Source organism: Aethalodelphis obliquidens, unplaced genomic scaffold (assembly GCF_003676395.1).
Source record: "Aethalodelphis obliquidens isolate GAN/ISIS:26980383/991018 unplaced genomic scaffold, ASM367639v1 scaffold80, whole genome shotgun sequence".
Classification (NCBI taxonomy): domain Eukaryota; kingdom Metazoa; phylum Chordata; class Mammalia; order Artiodactyla; family Delphinidae; genus Aethalodelphis; species Aethalodelphis obliquidens.
This window is the reverse complement of record NW_020838024.1, coordinates 3,987,284-4,008,173: the sequence shown is the minus strand read 5'-3', so window position 1 is coordinate 4,008,173 and position 20,890 is coordinate 3,987,284. Positions and strand designations below refer to the sequence as shown.

At 43.2% G+C, this 20,890-nt stretch overlaps 1 pseudogene; it reads right to left on the bottom strand.

Moving 5' to 3' along the window:
• Nucleotides 1-1,679: 1,679 nt before the first annotated feature.
• Nucleotides 1,680-20,370, bottom strand: LOC113612657 (heterogeneous nuclear ribonucleoprotein D-like; annotated as a pseudogene).
• Nucleotides 20,371-20,890: the final 520 nt, after the last annotated feature.

The following is a 20,890-nucleotide window of genomic DNA, read 5'->3' as shown; positions in this document are numbered from 1 at the left end:
TTTCTCTTTAATGCACCAGGAAGACCTGTTGTAATGACATGACTTGGTCACACTTAGATTTGCATTTACATAAGATTTAAGGAAGACCTTTGCCCACGATTCCTTCTTATGTCTGAATACGGATATGCTTAACTACTGAGCTCATGACTAACTGCACTAAAAATGATGATACCTGCTACCATGGCTTTTTCCAAGAACTCACACCACATCACAGTTAACATCCAGTATAGCTCCCTAACAATGCCCCAACAGAAAATATTTTGTTCAGTTTGGTGCTTGCTGTGACATAATAACAATACTAGAAACAATAGAATACCAATATAGAATAGTATACAAGTTAGCTACTCGGCCACTACTTCAAATATTTTAATCTAACTTTTGTTCAAACTTTAATAACTTCATACTTATTTGCCGAAATCCTTGTGTTAAATGTAACTACATCTGATATTCTTAAACTGTAGCTCCCATAACACAGTTTAAGTGTTTTTCCCCTGGGTATATGTGGACATTTTAATCAAGAAAACAAAGTTATGGTATTACGATTAGCCAAAGATCTTTCTAGCAGACCACTGAATACAGCGAATCATAACAAACGCCTTTCCAGAGACAAGAACAAAGTAAAATATTTTCTATTCATCAAAGGAGCTACCAACATGCTTTGTGCCATTGAAAAGTTACTTTTCAGACTTCCCTGGAGGCGCAGTGGTTAAGAATCCGCCTTCCAATGCAGGGGACACAGGTTCGAGCCCCGGTGCAGCAAGATCCCACGTGCCGCAGAGCAACTAAGCCCATGTGCCATAACTACTGAGCCTGCTCTCTAGAGCCCACGAGCCACAACTACTGAGCCCGCGTGCCACAACTACTGAAGCCTGCATACCTAGAGCCCGTGCTCTGCAACAAGAGAAGCCATCACAATGAGAAGCCTGTGCACCACAAGGAAGAGTAGCCCCCACTCGCTGCAACTAGAGAAAGCCCGCATGCAGCAACGAAGACCCAATGCAACCAAAAATTTAAAAAAGAAAAATGAATTAAAAAGAAAAAGTTACTTTTCAAAATATAACCAGAAAGCTTATGGTCTGCTAGAAAGCTTCCACTAATCACGACACTATAACTATACCACAGAAACTTTCATGACAAAGTCTCCAGATATACAGAGAGGAAACAACATTACTTAAAGGTATGATGGAAGCCTCAGTTAACAGGGAAATGAAGCCTTAAAGCATAGAATACACCTAACAAAAAAGGGGAACAGGGTAGACACTGTAGCTGGCTATTCATAAAGCACCACAATTTCTCCCTCTGGATCAACACTCCCTACAAAACAAACTGTGCCTTAATTATTGCTTATTTGAAATTACACTTGTACAGAGTTCTTTAGTACCTGACGCAGAAAAACAATCACACAAGGAAGCCTTTATTTGGGGTTTAACATGAAATCGTACAAACAAAATTTGTATAAACACAAATCCCCATCGAGTCATAACACAGATAGCAAAAGACAAAGTAAAAACAAAGAAAACTAATTGGTGGCCATACACAGCTGGACACAGTTTTGTCTTGTACACTAGAAAGTCTTTTACAAAATAATCATCTTAGATCAACAGAAGACCAATCTTCAATGTCGTCCTGCAGGATGGGTTACTTCAGCAATCTCTGCCTGTTTTCTCCAACATCCCCCTTTAGTATGGCTGGTAATTATTTTGGTGATTGCCGCCGCCTCGGGATGCCTTGCCACAAGTGCTCTGTCGGCCTCGGCCACGACCCCTAGTACCACGTCGTCCACCAGCTGCAGCACCTCATCCTCCTTTTGGTTGCTTCTGTTGCTGCCTATGTCTTGGGTTGTGCCACTTTGATTTCACAGTTCCCAGAACCAGGTTGATGATACCTGCTTTCTAACAATTTCTTTACTGGCTCTTCAGCTGTATATGTAATAAAACAAAATCCTCTTCTTTCATTTATTTTTGTATCTGTGGAAGTTCAACATTTTCAATCTCTCCAAAGGCTCCAAAATATTCTTCTTTTTTTTAAAAATAAATTTATTTATTTATTTATGGCTGTGTTGGGTCTTCGTTTCTGTGCGAGGGCTTTCTCTAGTTGTGGCAAGCGGGGGCCACTCTTCATTGCAGTGCGCAGGGCCTCTCACTATTGCGTCCTCTCTTGTTGCGGAGCACAGGCTTCAGACGCGCAGGCTCAGTAGTTGTGGCTCACGGGCCCAGTTGCTCCGTGGCATGTGGGATCCTCCCAGACCAGGGCTCGAACCCGTGTCCCCTGCATTGGCAGGCAGATTCTCTGCCACTGTGCCACCAGGGAAGCCCTCAAATATTCTTTAATTTGTTTTTCCAAAGTATCTGGGCTCAATCCACCTACTAAAACCTTTTTGGAGGGTTCCTTCCCTTTTAAAGCTTTGATTCTTTTAACATCTATGAATTTGCCATCCAGCTTGTGTTCTTTCAGTTCCAGGGCCTTAGCAACACTATCACCATCTTTGAAAAGCACAAATCCAAATCCTCTTGATCTTTCAGCGACTGGATCTGTTTTAATTGTGCAGTCTACAACTTCTCCAAATCGAGACAGATATTCAGTCAGATCTTTCTTGCTTGTATCCCAGCTCAAGCCTCTAATAACCATTTTAGCGTCATCCCGGTGATGCTTGGCCTCATTGATCTTGGATCCCTCTGCGAATTCCTCTCTGTTGCTGTACTCCTTCACGTCTTCATAGCGGCGGAGTTGTCAGCCCGGGGGTGCTGGTCTGCAGTCCGAGTCACGGCAGCAGCAGCCTAGGTGCCACTCTTTGAAGGAAGGAGTATCAAAATATTTGTGGACCTATTTTAATAGTACCATACCTTTCAGAAAAGTGATGCAGCTTCCATGTAGCTCGCTGGTTAGGCCAAAGTTACATAAAACACTTTCTCCATTAGCTGCTATAAAAAACCTCCACATCCTCTAAGGTGGCCATGCTGTGAGAAAGCCCAGTCCACATGCAAAGACCAGTTGGTGCACCGGTTGACAGTCCAGCTCAGGTCCCAGCAAGCAGTCAACACCAATGAAAGAAAGATGAATAGATGCTTCCAGATGATTCCAGCCCTCGATTGTTGAGACACCCTCAGCCATCATCTCTCCTAGGCATTGAATTTTCCCAGCTTCCCAGACATAAGTCATCCCTAATTCTAAAATCAGCTTCTTCTCAGTATAGAAGGGGTTACAGTATAGCACAGGGATTACATGCAGAGGCTCTGGATTTCCAGGGCCAAGATGCACTTTCTGTGCTGCTGCTTCAAGCCACACGACCTTGGGCAATTTGTGTTAACTCACTGTGCCCCCAGGCTCCTCATCCTTAAATTAGGAAAACGCGTACAGTTGGCCCTTTGTATCCTCGGATGTGGAACTCATGGGTACAGAGGGCCAACTGCAAGGGACTTGGGCATCCACAGATTTTGGTATCCACGAGGGTTCACAGATACCGAGGGAGGGCTGTAAATAAGTAAGTGGGTTTTGAAGATTGAATGGAGTAAGAAATTCAAAATTCTCAGGACATAATGTATGCCAGACATTGTTATTATCATTATTTTGATTATTATTTTTTTTAATTCTCATTAAATCTGTTTCTCTTCTGGTATTTCCCATATCAGCTCATGTCACTCCAGGCTCAACATTAAAAACAACAACAACAACAAAACTTCAATTCCTCCTTCTGTCTTACCAACCACTTTTCTGGATTTATTGATATATAACTGATACATAAAAATTATATATAATTAAGATGTACAACTTGATATACATACAATCACCACAATCAAGTTAATTAACAGATCCGTCACCCCACATAGTCACCATTTTCCTTCTTTTGTGTGTGTGCCTGTGTGATGAGAAACTTAAGAGCCATCCTCTTAGCCAGTTTAAAGTATACAATACAATATTGTTAACGATAGTCACATTGCTGTACATTAGTATGTCCTGCACTTATTCATCTTGCATAACAGAAACTTCGTACCCTTTGACCAACATCTCCCCATTTCCTCCTCCCACTACCCCCTGCTTCTATGAGTTTGACTATTTTAGTTCATTACAGCATTATTCACAATAAACAAAATATGAAAACAACCTAAATGTCCATCAAGAGATGAATGGTTAAAGAAGATATAATGCATATATACAATAAAATGATATTCAGCCCTTAAAAAGAAGGAAATCCTGCCATCTCAACAACATGGCTAAACCTGGGGCTGGTGTGTGCTGAGTGAAGTAAGGCAGACACAGGAGACAAACGCGAACTCACTTATGCGTGGAATCTAAAATAGTCACCAACTCTTTATAATTGGTTGTCAAGCCTTGTTGATTCTACTTCCATAGTTTCCATTATCTTTTCACTGTCAAAGCCAATTAAGGAGCAGGCCAAGTTCTCCATGGACACCCAGTAATGGAAAAGGGGAAATAAACACCACTGGGAATGATGAAGGTGCTATATCTACCAGAAATACAGTACAGAGCATAGTCGGAAGAAAGGCTTGGACAAGCCTGTGGGGTGGTCGTGAGATAAGCTCTCATCAAAAGATTGTGAGGGGAAACGTTCTGAGTAACTTCTGCCTCGCCTGCTTAAAAGGGGTGACTCGCGTGAACTTCTTCTCCCACCTGTGATGTGGAACATGAATACGGCTGAGTCTGACTTTGACCATGGAGAGGAAGAAATACATACTTTAAGGGGTGATAGAATAATCAGATGGAAAGAGCCTCGTTCCCTGAATGATGTCACGAAGCAGGTTGCCCAACAGCCCTTACAGCCCAGATCATTACGTGGGAGAGAGAGAAATAAACTTCTCTTGGTTTTCAGACCCTGTGTTACACCAGCCTAGCCATTCTGCTAACACAAGGGTCACTGTGACCTGCTCCTTCTATCGGCTGAGGCAGGATAGGCAGGGGCAGGGCTGGGGGGAAGACAAACCACTTTCTTAGATATGGTGCTGGTGGGTCAAGAGTAGAAAATGTGCACATACCTAGACTGACAGCCTGAGAGAGCCTCACATGGCACTATCACCTTGGCAAGGAACAGGCGCAGTACAATAACCCCATGTTCCCCGGAGGAGCACAGGAGTAGCTAAGAGAACTCAAAAGAGCCGGACAGAATCTGTGTGGACACCACCCCATATCAGGCGGGAGTGAGAACAGCTGAGCAGATACAGTGTGGCGAAATATAGATGTCACCTTAATCCCAGACATAATCCCAGGGTGAGGGCAGGAAAACTGAAATGACAGAGATTGTTTCTGCTGCCCAAAGGAATAAGAATTAATAATAATAATAAGGCCAGGTATAGAAGCAGAAAGTTGAAGTTCTTGCACATCTAAATTCAGCAACTGAGATTTGTATGCAAACTGAGATGTTATAGCAACTCTGAGAGGACTAGCAACCATTTGTTGAGAGATGACTGTGTTCTTTTTTTTTAAACTTTTTTTTTTTTTTGCGGTACGCGGGCCTCTCACTGCCGTGGCCTCTCCCGTTGCGGAGCACAGGCTCCGGACGCGCAGGCTCAACGGCCATGGCTCACGGGCTCAGCCGCTCCGCGGCATATGGGATCTTCCCGGACCGGGGCACGAACCCGTGTCCTCTGCATCGGCAGGCTGACCCTCAACCACTGCGCCACCAGGGAAGCCCGATGACTGTGTTCTTGACACCTCAGTATGTTGGTATCATTATCTGCCTACTCTACGAATGAGAAAACAGAATCTTAGAGATGTTATGTAACATAGCCGAGATCTCCCATTAGGGAGTGGCACGGCCAGAATTCCAACCCAAGCCACCTGATCTGAAGCCCAGGCTCTCAATTAATTAACTAATATTCAAGGGTAAACACAACTTCAGGTTATTCGGAGGTTCTATTATTTGAAGTTGGATTGCCTGTAAAGGATTGCTATTATGTAAACTTCTTTGACATCAAATACATTTACAGAAAAGTACGCTTAAATGTATGACTCTATGAATTTTCACAAACTGAACGGCACCCATAAAATCAGCACCCATTACAAGAAAAGAACATGAGAAGAACCCCAAAGCCCCCCACTGTCACCCTTATAGTCACTACGCCCACCCCAAGGCCAGTCCTTCTCCCTGAGCTCACTATTCTGTGCTCCATAGAATCAGAGGTTAGTTCTTGCAGACTTTTCCTTTGTGGGTCTGGCTCGCAAAACTAGAAGTCTCCATTCCTCTTTTTAAAGTTACTTCATCACAAAGAAGAAACCAAGGCTTTGCATGCTCAACTCATCAGCTTTCCTCTGTCTGTCAGAGTTTTTTAGGTCAATTCAACCTAGCAAACATTTACTCAGCTGTAAGCTGGGCACTTTGTGTGTACTGAACAATGGGTTAGAGAAACAAATTAGACAACCGTGTCCCTGCCTCCTAAAATAGCGAAGGAATATGATTGGGTACCAGTGTGCTCTCAAACCTCTTTGGAGACTGTAAAGAGCTAAATACATGCAAGATGGTCTTACGGATTATATATGGCTGGTATGCAGATGCCTGGTAAGGTATGATTGGCGTCTTAAGGTGTCTGGACTGAGTGCGTTTACAGGGATCCCATAGATTCCCTGGGTGATGCTGAATTGGAGAACAGGTTCAGACATATTTGGGGTTGCACTTTGGGGGCATATTTTCCCAGGCAGCTGATGATAAACAGTTAAATTTCAAATTGTCCTTTGTGTTTTCCAGAAGTTCTTGGGTTATTATGAAAACATCTTAGGGGCAGGAAGTAGGCCTAGGTGTAGCCACTTATTGTCTCATAGCCTGTTTCCTGAGGGTATCAATCACTGTTCCCTGTAATTCTCTAGGCAGAACCGGTATATAGACCACCTGTAAGTGTGTCATGCATGTGTCTGCAGAAAAATGTAGACTCTATAGACAAACACAATTTTCACTTTAATTTCCACATTTAAGGAGAATCTTTTCCCCTGTTTCCAGTTTTTAAAAGTCATGCTTTACAACCTAAGTGTCCATCGACAGATGAATGGGTAATGAAGAGGTGGCACATATATACAATGGAATATTACTCAGCCATAAAAAGAAACGAAACTGAGTTATTTGTAGTGAGGTGGATGGACCTAGAGTCCGTCATACAGAGTGAAGTAAGTCAGAAAAAGAAAAACAAATACCGTATGCTAACACATATATATATAATCTAAAAAGAAAAAAAAATGGTCATGAAGAACCTAGGGGTAAGACAGGAATAAAGACACAGACCTACTAGAGAATGGCCTTGAGGATATGAGGAAGGGGAAGGGGAAGCTGGGATGAAGTGAGAGAGTGGCATGGACATATATACACTACCAAACGTAAAACAGATAGCTAGTGGGAAGCAGCCGCACAGCACAGGGAAATCAGCTCGGTGCTATGTGACCACCTAGAGGGGTGGGATAGGGAGGGTGAGAGGGAGGGAGATGCAAGAGGGAAGAGATATGGGCATATATGTATATGTATAGCTGATTCACTTTGTTATAAAGCAGAAACTAACACACCATTGTAAAGCAGTTATACTCTAATAAAGATGTTAAAAAAATTAAAAAGAAAAATAAATAAAAAAATAAAAGTCATGCTTTAGTAGTCATTACTTCCCAGAAGACAGAGCCCACCTTATTTTTCTTTATCTCTGAAAAGCAGTTGATCTGCTTATCTTCAGTTTGTCCAACAGACCCCTCTTCCTCCACCTTCCTCTGTGCCCCAAGAGAAGACCTCTGGCTCTGCCCCAACAGGCCCCCTGGCCCTCTGGCTGCCTAGGTGGGTTCCAACAATGGGAAACAGTGCCAGGAGATCAGAAAGAGAGCTGGCTGCATCCGTCCTCCACACACTTCTTGTGCTGTTTTTCCCTCTCACTCTCCCTCTCCCTCTTGCCATGTCCATCTCTCTCCATCTCTCTCTCTGTGACTGCCCCCTCTTCTCCTCCCTTCAGCCTTCGGGCTGGCAAAGTGACCTATCGCACTGCTCTGTTGTCCTTTTATCAAACTTTCCTTGAAGTACCTAGACTGAATGTACCAGCAATATCCTGCTAGGACATTAACTGATACAGTAGCCAAATCCAGCACTGAAACCTGGGTAGCTCAGCTCAAAGCACGGTTCTTCCAGGCTTGTTGATAAAGATACTATCTAACTTCTTCAAGCAGGAATTATTTGGAAGTTTTTGGTCCTCATAAGGGTCCCGGGCAAAATGATGCCATCTGTCTTCTTCATGTGTGTGAATATATTTTTTCCATGGGTGGGATAGGTGATATTTCACCTTTAGGAAGGGACTTGCAAGACCCAAAGCAGCTTTTCTGAGATTTTATAAAATCTTGAAACTTAAAAAAAAATGCACTCAGAGAGGAGAAGACAGGGGCCACCTGGATCACTATTAAAACATATTAACACTTTAGGTCCTGAATTTGTGCGTGTCTTCCAACCTCTGCAATTCCAACTTCCCATGTTTATGCAGCCCCTCTCACGTGTGCCTGGACTGCAGGGGTGCACACAGGACACACCATGAAGAGGGATTCAGCACCAGTGTTGCCAGGCTGGGCAATTTCCAGAGGATATAAGTCCTTGTGCTCAGTGGGGACTCAATAATAAAGTTGACGACAGAGATATAGATCTACTGGGATGACTGAATTTCTAAAATGTCCTTTTTCATCGTTGATCTTCCTGAAAATTATTCCAGAGCATCTCTGCACACTTCCGTACCATTCTAGCATTTGGGGGGTTTTGAAATGCAAATTCATATCTGCATTTTGTGATTGTTAGGGTCACACAATATTTAGGCTCCATTCAGTTCTATAGATTTATGAATATTTATACATAATATATACATAATTTCTACATACTTTTAAAAAGTTCTCCTCCATTGCAAATTGCCTTTAATTAAGAACCTGATAGCAGTATGTTTATTTTTTTATCTTCATGAACTTGTCTAGAAGTAGGCAGGAGGAGAACATATTTATTTAAAAGAAATAGTAAAGAAAATTTAGCAAATAGACAAAAGCAAAGGGAAATGCCACCCAAAATCTCCTCGCCCCAACAAAGCCATTCTAATATCTCCATACATTGTACTCAGATATTTTTCTAAGTAGAGGTATGTTTGTTTCGCATACAGACTGTAAACTGCACGTACTGTGTTGTTTCTAACATTTTCCACTTTATCAAACATTTTTAAAAATTGAAATATAATTGATTTGCAATATTAGTTTCAAGTGTTGAATTCAACTATGTTGAATCACAACATAGTGATTCAAAATCTTTATACATTATACTCCATTTAAAGTTATTATAAAATATTGACTATATTCTCTCTGCTGTGCAACAGACCCTTGTTGCTTATTCAATTTACCAAGCATTTGCCTTTTACAATAGAATCATAATTTAACTTTTTAATTGTTTTTTCAATACTCTACAGTTAGACATTCTAAATCTATTCTAATTTTTTTCTGTTACAAACAACTTCTTGATGAACATCTTAATTCAAAAAGCATTTCTATGCAAATCAAAACTACAATGAGGTATCACCTCACACCAGTCAGAATGGCCATCATCAAAAAATCTACAAACAAATGCTGGAGAGGGTGTGGAGAAAAGGGAACCCTCTTGCACTGTTGGTGGGAATGTACATTGATACAGCCACTATGGAGAACAGCATGGAGGTTCCTTAAAAAACTAAAAATAGAACTACCATGCGACCCAGCAATCCCACTACTGGGCATATACCCTGAGAAAACTAAAATTCAAAAAGAAGCATGTACCACACTGTTCATTGCAGCACTATTTACAATAGCCAGGACATGGAAGCAACCTAAGTGTCCATCAACAGATGAATGGATAAAGAAGATGTGGCACATATATACAATGGAATATTACTCAGCCATAAAAAGAAACAAAACTGGGTTATTTGTAGTGAGGTGGATGGACATAGAGTCTGTCATACAGAGTGTAGTAAGTCAGAAAGAGAAAAACAAATACCGTATGCTAACACACATATATGGAATCTAAAAAAAAAAAAAAGGTTCTGAAGAAACTAGGGGCAGGGTGGGAATAAAGATGCAGACATAGAGAATGGACTTGAGGACACAGGGAGGGGGAAGGGTAAGCTGGGACGAAGTGAGAGAGTAGCATGGACATATATACACTACCAAATGTAAAATAGATAGCTAGTGGAAAGCGGCCTCATAGCACAGGGAGATCAGCTCGGTGCTCTGTGACCACCTGGAGGGGTGGGATAGGGAGAGTGGGAGGGAAACACGAGAGGGAGGAGATATGCAGATATATATATGTGTATAGCTGATTCACTTTGTTATACAGCAGAAACTAACACACCATTGTAAAGCAATTATACTCCAATAAAGATGTTAAAAAAAAGCATTTCTAATGTTTTTATTCATGATTATTTCCTTAGGAATCATCCCCCCCCAAAAAAAGAAAAAGATCAGATTATGTTCTCACAGCTCCTTTTATATCACAATCATGTATTATATATTGGAATCATTACTAAATGAATGTCTGCTGTGTCTCTTACATTATGACCTCCCCAAGTGCAGCACATTGTCTGTTTTGCTCATCATTTAATTTCCCAGCACCCAGCACGGTGCCTAAGACATACTAGGTGCACAATAAATGCGATATTGAGACAATGAATAGGCAAATAAGTCAGTAATGCAAAACATTCTGTTTCTGCAAAACAGAAGACAACCCTAATGTATACAGGGACCTAAATATTTTTGTAATGTTATTAGGACAACTGAATAGCTATTTTTTAAAAAATTAGTTAGATCTTTACCATTACCATATGTCATAATAAATCAGAGATTGATTAAAGAGTTACATATTTAAAAAGCAAGCCACACACATCCACAAATAAGATATGAGTGAATATTTGTTCTAAATTATATAACAGTGAAAGAAATCTGAAAGGGTAAATTTTCCGGACCACACAAAGGTATAGAATTTCTACACATCAAAAATATCACAAACTGGACTTCCCTGGCAGTAAAGTGGTTAAGACTCCGTGCTTCCACTGCAGGGGGCACGGGTTCGATCCCTGGTCGGGGAATTAAGATCCCACAGGCCCTGCGGTGTGGCCAAAAAAAATCACAAACAAAATTAAATAAGTAGGATTCCTAGAACAATACTTGCTCAGGTATGGAACATGAAGGATTAACATCCTTCTTCTAATAGCAGTCTGCATGCATCTATAAGAAAGAAAAATTTTAAACTAGTTGATAAATGGGAAAAGGATGTGAACAATTTACATACGTAAGATAAATTACATATGAAAATAAACATATAAAAATGTTTAACTTTAATAGTAGTGGAATAAATTCTACTTAATCAGTTGCCATTTTCACATATCAAGACTAGAAAAATCTATTAATGTTCAATGCTGATGAGAGTCTTTTCCAGCACATAATTTGCTGGAAGTAGTGGACATTGGTACAATCTTTCAAAATCAGTACGCGGGCCTCTCACCGCCATGGCCTCTCCCGTTACGGAGCACAGGCTCCGGACGCGCAGGCTCAGCGGCCATGGCTCACGGGCCCAGCCGCTCCGCGGCATGTGGGATCCTCCCGGACCGGGGTACAAACCCGTGTCCCTTGCATCGGCAGGCGGACTCTCAACCACTGCGCCACCAGGGAAGCCCTCAAAATCTTTGATAAGCTTTTCTTCAATATACGCCACCTCTCCTCACCACTGCCTTGTCATTTTGTGTCCTTATATTTACTTTGTATCAATGCAACCGTATGTTGACTTATTTGTTTTCCCCCATAGCATAAGGATATACACATACCCATCCTTAAGTAAAAATATTTTTTAAAGTACGAGGTTTTTTCCCATATATTTTCACCACAAACAGCTGCTATTATCAGCATTATTATTTTTGAACCTTGGAAATCATTGTAATAGTAGAAATTAATTTCTTAATTTAGTAATGGATGTGCCACTGTTCTCAGCGTTTCAGCTGCTCTTACCAAGCTGTCTTTCAAGGGCTTCTCTCTTAAGGAACTCTTGCATCCCCCAAGAAATAGAAAGGGATAGAGTAAAAGTATCTGGGATAAGGAGGGGTTTTTCCGAGCTCAGGCTCTCTCGAACTAGTGGCATGGAGACGTGAAGAAAAATGGTGTTAGAGAAGATAAATGAGTGACTTTGCATTACTTTAAAAACAGAACTAAGGGGAGGTACAATAAAAGAGAATAGGAAAAAGAGTTTGTATTGAGGTCAGCATTAGCAGAGCACGACGCTGTTGTCCTCAACCATGGACATGGTTGGCTGCAGAATTCCTGGACCCTCTAAGTAAAGATAATGTTCGCCAGTAGGTGGCAGTCACACGTCTAGAATAGCCCAGGACATCGCAGACCAAGTAATTAGCCTTACTGATGTGTTTCCTCTGGCCACCCAGCATCGTGAATTCTTATTTCATATTGGGCTTTGGATGCATTTTACTATTCCATGCAATTTGTCAGTGCTCGTGACAACTGGTCCAAATCATGGCCCAAAGTAGTTACTGCTGTCGAGGTTACCAGTGTGGTTTTCCTTCCATTGTTTAGGAATCTACTCTTAGACCTCTCTATGTATTTTTTCTCCTTGGGAACTTGACACTACTTCTGCCTTAGAAATGATCATAAATGATATCCCAGACAAACGTTTCTTACAAAAAGAATGAGTAGTACAAGGAATTGGCCAGCTGGGGTTTTGCTTTGTATTGGTTTGGTTTTCTTGTTTGGTAGATTTAAACAAAGCTTTCCAATATTTTCCTTCCCAAGCAAGACTAACATTGAACAAACCATGTTAGATCACAATGGTATGAGATGCTAACCTATTTTGACAGATGCTTCTGTTGTAGGTTCTCATTCTATTTAATGTACACTTAAGTCTCTGAGTTTGCCCAGCAAGATATCAGAAATACAGATACCACCCTTTTATAAAAAGCTTTGTTCTCAAGACAGAGAACACTGTGCATGCAGTGTTTATATATATGAATACAACTAGAATGAACCAAATATAATGATGCTAACACTGATCTAGATTTTCACAGCCATATATTACTTGAGTGGCTTATGCCCATGTTTCCTACTAAGAAAGGATATCCAGTGGAGACCCAGAGGGTCAGATGGGCTCTTCGAATGAGCCAGTGAATCATCTTCAGCCCCGGGATCTCTTCTGTTATTTTTCACAGGATCTGCAGCTACGCAGGAGAACAGGTTGCAAAGTTCAGAGTAGCTGCATTTACATGGGGAGCTGGGTGTTTGGAGGTGTGTCTTGCGGGAGAAAGAAGTTTCTCTGAGAGCTACCACATCCTATTATGGGAAAACATGATAAACCACTATTTCATGTGACAGAGCCTACAGCAAGGCCAGTGACTGAATGTTGGTTACGGGTCACTCCTCGCCTGAATCCACAGGAACACTTCTCTCTGCAAAGGCCTCTGACCCTGGCCCCAGGCCATCATCAGACTGTGTCCTCAGTCACCATGTTTGACAACTGTCTGCAAAAATAAACCATTTTAGCTGCCGTATAAGATAAAGAGGTTCTCAGTTTCGTAGTATTGACCTCCACAAATGAAGAATGTCCTCCAAACTCTAAAACAAGAAGTCGTTCAGAGATTCTATATAAGCATGAGTTATCTACAGACACATTGCTTACAGAATATGTTACTGCGTCTTAAGTGCTATTGAATTCACAGTAACGTCAACTCTGGTTTATGTTTCACCAGTGCCTATGTCCAAAGGGGAAGCCAGTTGTTGGGGAATAGTATTTAGTGTTAAGTCAATATTTCAGAGGAAAAGCATTAGGGATAGACCTTTTTTAGCTATACCTCCCCACTCACCAAACACTCTTCTTTTTTCTCAAACATTCATTCTTGACTAGGAATAGTTCATTATGGAGGACAGTTTCACCCTTCATGGTGGTAGAAAATTTCCCTGTGTCCTTCACTGCCCACTCTTTGTACTTTTCTTTTTAACACAGATTTTTTTTTTTATTTTTAAAGACACCAATTGTACTTGAACATTTGTTATTTTTTTAAAAAATTTATTTATTTATTTATTTTTGGCTGTGTTGGGTCTTCGTTTCTGTGCGAGGGCTTTCTCTAGTTGTGGCAAGCGGAGGCCACTCTTCATCGCGGTGCACGGGCCTCTCACTATCGTGGCCTCTCTTGTTGCGGAGCACAGGCTCCAGACGCGCAGGCTCAGTAGTGGCTCACGGGCCCAGTTGCTCCGTGGCATGTGGGATCTTCCCAGACCAGGGCTCGAACCCGTGTCCCCTACATTGGCAGGCGGACTCTCAACCACTGCGCCACCAGGGAAGCCCACACTCTTTGTCTTGGTTAATGCCAAAAATGAACCACCTAATTTCAAAGTCATTTAAGTTCATATTATATATAGATATGTTTGAGCATATATACACATGATTATCTTCACATATATAACTATTCACATATTTATGTTGATATCACTCATATATGGATGCATGTGCAGAAAAGGATTTGGCCCTTTTTATTTAAAACTAAGAACATATTATGGACTGAATATGTGTGTACCCCCCAATTTCATATGTTAATGTCCTAGTGCATATGATGGTATTAGGAGATGGGGCTTTTGAGAGGTAATTAGGTTTAGGTGAAGTCATGAGGGTGGAGCCCCAAGAGGAAGACATACCAGAGCTTCCTCTCTCCACCGTGAAGACACAGGGATAAGGTGGCTATCTGCAAGACGGTAAGAAGGTCCCCATCAAAAACCGAATCTGCCCAGCGCCTTGATCTTGGACTCTCCAGCCTCCAGAACTGTGAGAAAGAAACGCCTGTTGTTTAAGCCACCCAGTCTATGGTATTTTGTTTTAGTAGCCCAAGCTGACTATGACATAATATATTAATATACATGAAGAGGGTACAGCGTGGAAGGCCATGTGCCTACCTGTCAACAATAGTTATTTTGCATTGTGGAATTGCTTCCTTTGCTGATCACTCTTTCTTTCTTTTTTATCTGTGTTTTCCAAGTTTGCTGTAATAATCAAATATTACTTTTATAGTTAGAAAAAAACATACTGCAACAGTTTTTGAAAAAAACATATCCGATTGGACTAATAAAGCAATAGGTTCCAATAAAAACGGAAAGGTGTTATTGGTCTCAGAACCTGTCAGCCAGGATGATTCTCAAGTCTGTCTACCAGGCGCTGACTCGGCCAATATTACTTGAGTGTTTCCTCACCGTAAGCAGAGGTGGTAACGCGTGGGTGATCCTATTCAGGAATGTTGAGCAAAGGAGAGGGTTATAAGAAAGCTCTGTGTATGTACCTAGACTGCCGATGTGAAAATGTGCTGACTCGTTTGAGTTACATTTGCACTTTCTGGGAACCGGCTGTGCATCTCCCATTATAGGGAATTCCCAGCAGCTGGGGCCACGCAGGAGCCCTCCAGCGGAACTCCCCGAAGCCCCTGTGCAGCACTCGCAAACGGTAACGATTTGGCAGAGCTGCCAAAGTCAAGACGGCAAGAGTCCCAGACTTCATTCCAACAGTCAAGAGTCAAGGTGTGTTTCATAGGATATCCAGACCATGGAATTCCATAGCAACTGGGGTTATCAGCTAAAATATGGGGCACTTGGATAAATTTGAATTTCAGAGAGAGATGCACAATAAATAATTTTTAGTATATTTCCCAAATATTGAACAGGATATACTTATACTTTTAAAAAAAATTAGTCATTGCTTATCTTGTCGACTGAAAGAAATGCACAACAGAAAAGTTGAGAATGATATTTTATTCAGCGGACTTTCTGAGGACTTCAAGCCTGGGAGGCAGCCTCTCAGAGCTATCTCATATAACGCTGAGAAGCTCCTCCGAAGAGGTAAGGGAGGAACCAGGATATCTAGGAGTTGTTGCAACAAAGACCAGGCAGTCGGAACATCAAAAGATTACTGTGAATTAAAGAAAGCCAGATATCTCAAGTTAAGGAACTTAGCGCTTTCCTATGTATGAAAAGATGCAAGAGTCTGGGTTCATTGAAATCATGCCTTTGATGTTCACCTTAGTTATCTCCAGCCAGGATCCTCTTCTCTCCCACCTGAGTTCCCTGAGGGTTCACCATATGGGGCATCTGTAGTGTCTTGATGGTTGCAACATCCTTTGTTTACTGAAATGGCAGACAACATTTTTCACAATCTGAAATTCAAATTTAACTGAATTTTTTATCTGTTAAGTCTGGTAACCCTAATGGGGAACATTCACCCTCCCCCTTCCACTTTGCTTTGTTGGTTGGTTTTTACTTATTAAACTCAGCTACTTAATAGTTTAGGTTTTATAAATACATGCTGAGCCTTTCAGGAAGGCACCACTGCAGGTAAAGCTGGCATGCAATAGACAATGGGAGGCCACCTCGACAGTGTCAATGGTGGCGCTGGCTGGTTGGAAGCATAAGGTGGCTGTCAGGGCTCCCCTGGAGCTCCCAGGGCTCTCCCCAGAGTCTCAAGACACTGTACACTGTAAAGAGCTTTAAGTGTGACTGTTAGGGCCACATCTGAGCCTTCCTTTGGCCATTGTACAAACGGAGCACCTGCAAAATGTAATGAGCTCACCTAGCTGTAGACTGAAGCCATTGTTCGGCCCCAGTGAAACTTGCCAGGGGCAAGGAAGGACTGGGAAACAAGAAAGGGCAGCCCAGCACGGGGTCAAGATTGTGCCACAGCCTGACTTTCCACAAGGACTCTCTTGTCTCTGGATGGTGGGAGTGTTGATGTAAGGGAGCCTGGGATGGAAAGTCAGCTTTCCCTGTAGGTGACTCAAACAGCCAGCCGGGTGGCAGGGCTCATAGGCTGAGAGTGTGAGGGGCCTGACCCAGTGCCTCTTGGCCACCAGCCAAATGCCTCAGATCCCCACTGTTGGCCTCATACTCTGGGAACACTTGAACATTTGAACTAGAGGATAGCATTCTCCTGTCTAACAAACACATTCAGAGGAATTCCTCTATCTGGCAAGTGATTTCCTAATAGACAACAGAAGCGAGGGTTCAGGATAAAGGTGGAGGCATAGATCAGGAGTCAGGGGTCCTGGCTGTGCAGCTTTAGTGAAATCTCTTCCCCTCTCCCCTCAGTCCCTCATTTATGAATTAAGAGGTAGAGCTTGATGACCACGGAGGCGCTTCCAACTCTATAATGCTGATAAATGGGTGAGATGCAGGATCAATAAACTCTGGTAAGGGAAAGGATTCTGGGACAGGTTAGACGTCTAAAGCTCAGTTCAGGTCTCAAGATTCGCTTTCGAATGACGCTCTAAGGTGACAGGGGGTGGGCTGAGATCACCGAGGAATAGCAAGGGACGAGGGGCAAAGGAAGAGCCCAGCCCTCTGAGCCCCACCCCCTGAAGCTCTTCATTCCACTCCCGTAAGGCCCAGCTGTTAATAATAAGGCCACATGTACTATATGGGAGAAACTGATGCTAAATTCAATAACCATTTAGTATGTCCTTTCTCCAGGCAGGACAAAGTCTTGGCACCAGAATATAAACTCTAACTAGCTGCTCATATGGGCTGAATTTCTCTCATTCATTACTAATTCAGCAAATATTTATGGAGAATCTACTCCACGCCAGGATTGTTGTAAGCTCTGAAGAGAGTATTGAAAGCCCCTTTCCCCTCTATCAGCAGAATAGAAGGAAATAGTCCACAGGGTATCACTGCTCTCTGGTTGCTAACTGAGCGAAAGCAGATTCCATGCTACTCCAGTGCTTTGTTTTTTCTCCTACCTCGTTCCCCATCTTCACCCAGCCACGTTGGTTCGAATCATCCCTAGAGAAGCAAGGACAGTTATGGGTTGAATTGTGTCCCCATTCAAAGACTGAGGCAGGGTCTGGGGAACTGACAAGGGCTGGTGCTTTGAGGCCAACCTGTTCACTGATGCCGGCGGCTCTGATGTCATATGTGCTCCGCTGACTCTCTTCACCATCTTCCCTCGCTCTTCGTGGATTTGGGGTCTCGCCTTGAGCCTCCCAGAACCTCTCATGCCCAATCCAGGCCATAGGCCCACTCCACCTCTGTTTGAAGACTTAGCCTCATTTTGTCTTCCCCTGACCTCCAGTTTCTGGCCCAATCCTGACCTTGTCTTGATACCGAGAGCTCGTGGAGGCTGTGCCCCAATTTAAATTGATGATAGGACAGGCCTGTTGGAGGTTGTTCAGGGATCATGGAAGGGAGGAGTGGGGAGCAGGGAAGGGACTTCATAAAATAAGGATGCATTTGGCTCAGATCATAGGAGGAGGTCATAAGCACTCGCACTTAGATTTTCCCTAGCACTTTCGTGTGTATCGCCCTAGAGTTATGCAACCACATGAGAGACAGTTGAGACCGATGTCATAATTATCTTTACCCAATCTCCATGTTACAGATGAAGAAACTGAGGCTCACACAGGCTACGAAACTTGACCTAAATTACGCAGCTGATGAGTGAGGCATCATCTGGTTTTAATACAAGTTCTTTCTGCCCTGCCAGGCTCTCTCCTGATAGATTGGCACTCAGAAACTGAAGGAGGATGCAGTCGGGCTGAGGTGCTGCAGGCAGAGGCAGACCAAAACTATCATCGACTTGGCTCTTCCTCCTTGTCAAGCACAAACTGGCCAAATACCACACGCTAATAACAAAACACCTTGCATTTAGGCAACACCTCGCAACTGACAGTGTCCTAACAAGCATGACCTCATTTGATCCTTACAAATAACCCTGTAAGGTAGGCAGGGTGAACCTGGTTATCCTCATTTTACAGATGAGGCACCTAAGCAAAAGAGGGTTAAATTCCTGACCCCTGGTCACAGAGCCAGGGGGGGTGGAAGAAGTAGGACTCAAGCCCAATGTTTCTCTGCAAGTCCATCTTCTTTCCTATCACTCAGGAATGGGGTCCAGTCCAGGAATGGCAAATACCTGGCACACGTACAGCCCTATCTCCCACCATACCCCAGGCAGACATTATTAATCAATCACAGCATTGTGCTTGATTTGACCTCAAGTTCCTTCTCAAAATAGTTCTCCAGGCAGCCATTATCTGTTCACACTGGACAATAAGATGAAGACTATTTTCCAGACTGCTCCAAGCAAGGCACAGAGACCTAATGCAGAGTGCAATTCATCTGATTAGAGATCTGGTTCAAGACTCAAAAAGACCCTAATAATGTGACTGTTCCCGTACAGTCTTACCTATTAATGTGTGGCCATAGCAACAATAATAATGGTTAAGGTTTTTGGAGCACTTAACTGTGTGCTAGGGCACTATATTAGGCACTTTACGTGCACTTTCCTACAGAGTAAATCCTATCATTCCCATTTTAGAGGTGAAGGAATGGAGGCGCAGAATCCCCACCTTGCTATACTGTCTCCTAGACTGTAGACCGATGGGTTTTCGATTCTTTGTGAGGAGAAGCATTTCTTATTTTCCCAGACCCTTAAAATCAAAGAGGGGAGTAGATGCCAAGAGTAAAGTTAAGCAAAGTAAGCGCCCTGAGAGGTGGCTTTGAGGAAGAGAGTTTGCAGTGTGAACAGAGCTTGGCCACGCGAGGCCAAGCATGTAGGCACAGAGCCCCTGGCAGTGCAGGTCAAACCAATGGTAAGAAACTGGAGCCAGGGGCTAGCTCTCCCACACTGCCACATTCTGGCATGTTCTTCAGAGGTGTTCAGGAACCTAAATTTGACTCTGAACGTTCACATTGCTGTGAAGGTGTGTTCGTCGAGGTAGGAGGGTAGAGTAGAACGTATTTGCAGCTTGATTTGTAACTCGCGACACTTAATCACATGGTCAGCGGGCCCCCTCTTGTACTTTCGCCCAGGGACATGCATTTGTTAAGGGTGGATTTGGTAAACACGAGGCTTCCCTTCGTCTGCTGTTTTTGCTGCTTCCTCAGGCAGGCCGCTTCTGTTTTTGGGTGTTGGTGGGAGCAGAGGCCCCAGCCGTCAGTCACTGGCTTCCTGAGGTCAGAGCAGGTGATTTGCATTCATTTAGTGCTGTCAGCTGCAGCAGAACCAGTAAGGGGGTGGCAATGGTTCCTGATCGAAGCGGCCTCCTGACCTTGGCAATGGTGGGGGGTTCTGGAGCCAGGTCCCTGGTTGAGAAGGCAGCCTCCAAGTGCAGGAGAAACTTCGGCTCCCTTGGTGGCCTGATTCTTTGGCGTCACTTAAGGAGTTGTTCCTGAACCTTAATTTTGAGTCAGCTTCTTCAGCCCACTCAACGATTCTCTAAATCGTATAAATCCCTGAAATAAATCCTTTCTGCATGAAACAACTCAAATGGATCCTGCTCTATGTAACTAACCCCCACCGGGCACTTCGTAGCCTGCCTTCCATGACTAAGATTCTGGTAGCTAAGGAAACATACCTTTAGCTACATTCTGTGGTCTCATTGCTCCATTGAATTGGCTCCTTTGGTAAGGTTTGCTCAGTCTCGGTCCTGTACCTGGATTCAGCCTCTCTGATTCTTCCTTCAGATCTCTGTCTGCCTGACTTGGACGGTGCGCTTCCTGATCATGGTCTCTCAGGTCTTCCTTGGTGGCATCAAAGCCCAGGGGCCAATCCCAGCACCACCCCCTCCCCAGCCTGGGCTCCTGGGGGCCTGGACCAGGTCCAGCAGCACTCGGGGGCCTGCTGTCTCAGACGAAAGATCAGACAAATGTATGGCAAGGCTGCATGCATCACAGCTCAGTGAGAGCCATCTGAGGACGGTCACTGGAACTGTACACGAAGAGAGTGCATTTGAAGAGAGGGCAGGAAGGACTATGGAGATAAGCCTGACCTTGGTGACCCTGTTAAGTACTGAGAATGGCACTCCCTGAAATCAGAGATTGCAAAAGCAAACGGAAAGCGTTCCTTGTTTTTGAGTTCTTCTCCTACAGTTTCTCCGAGGCTTTCAAGGCCTTGGGTAAA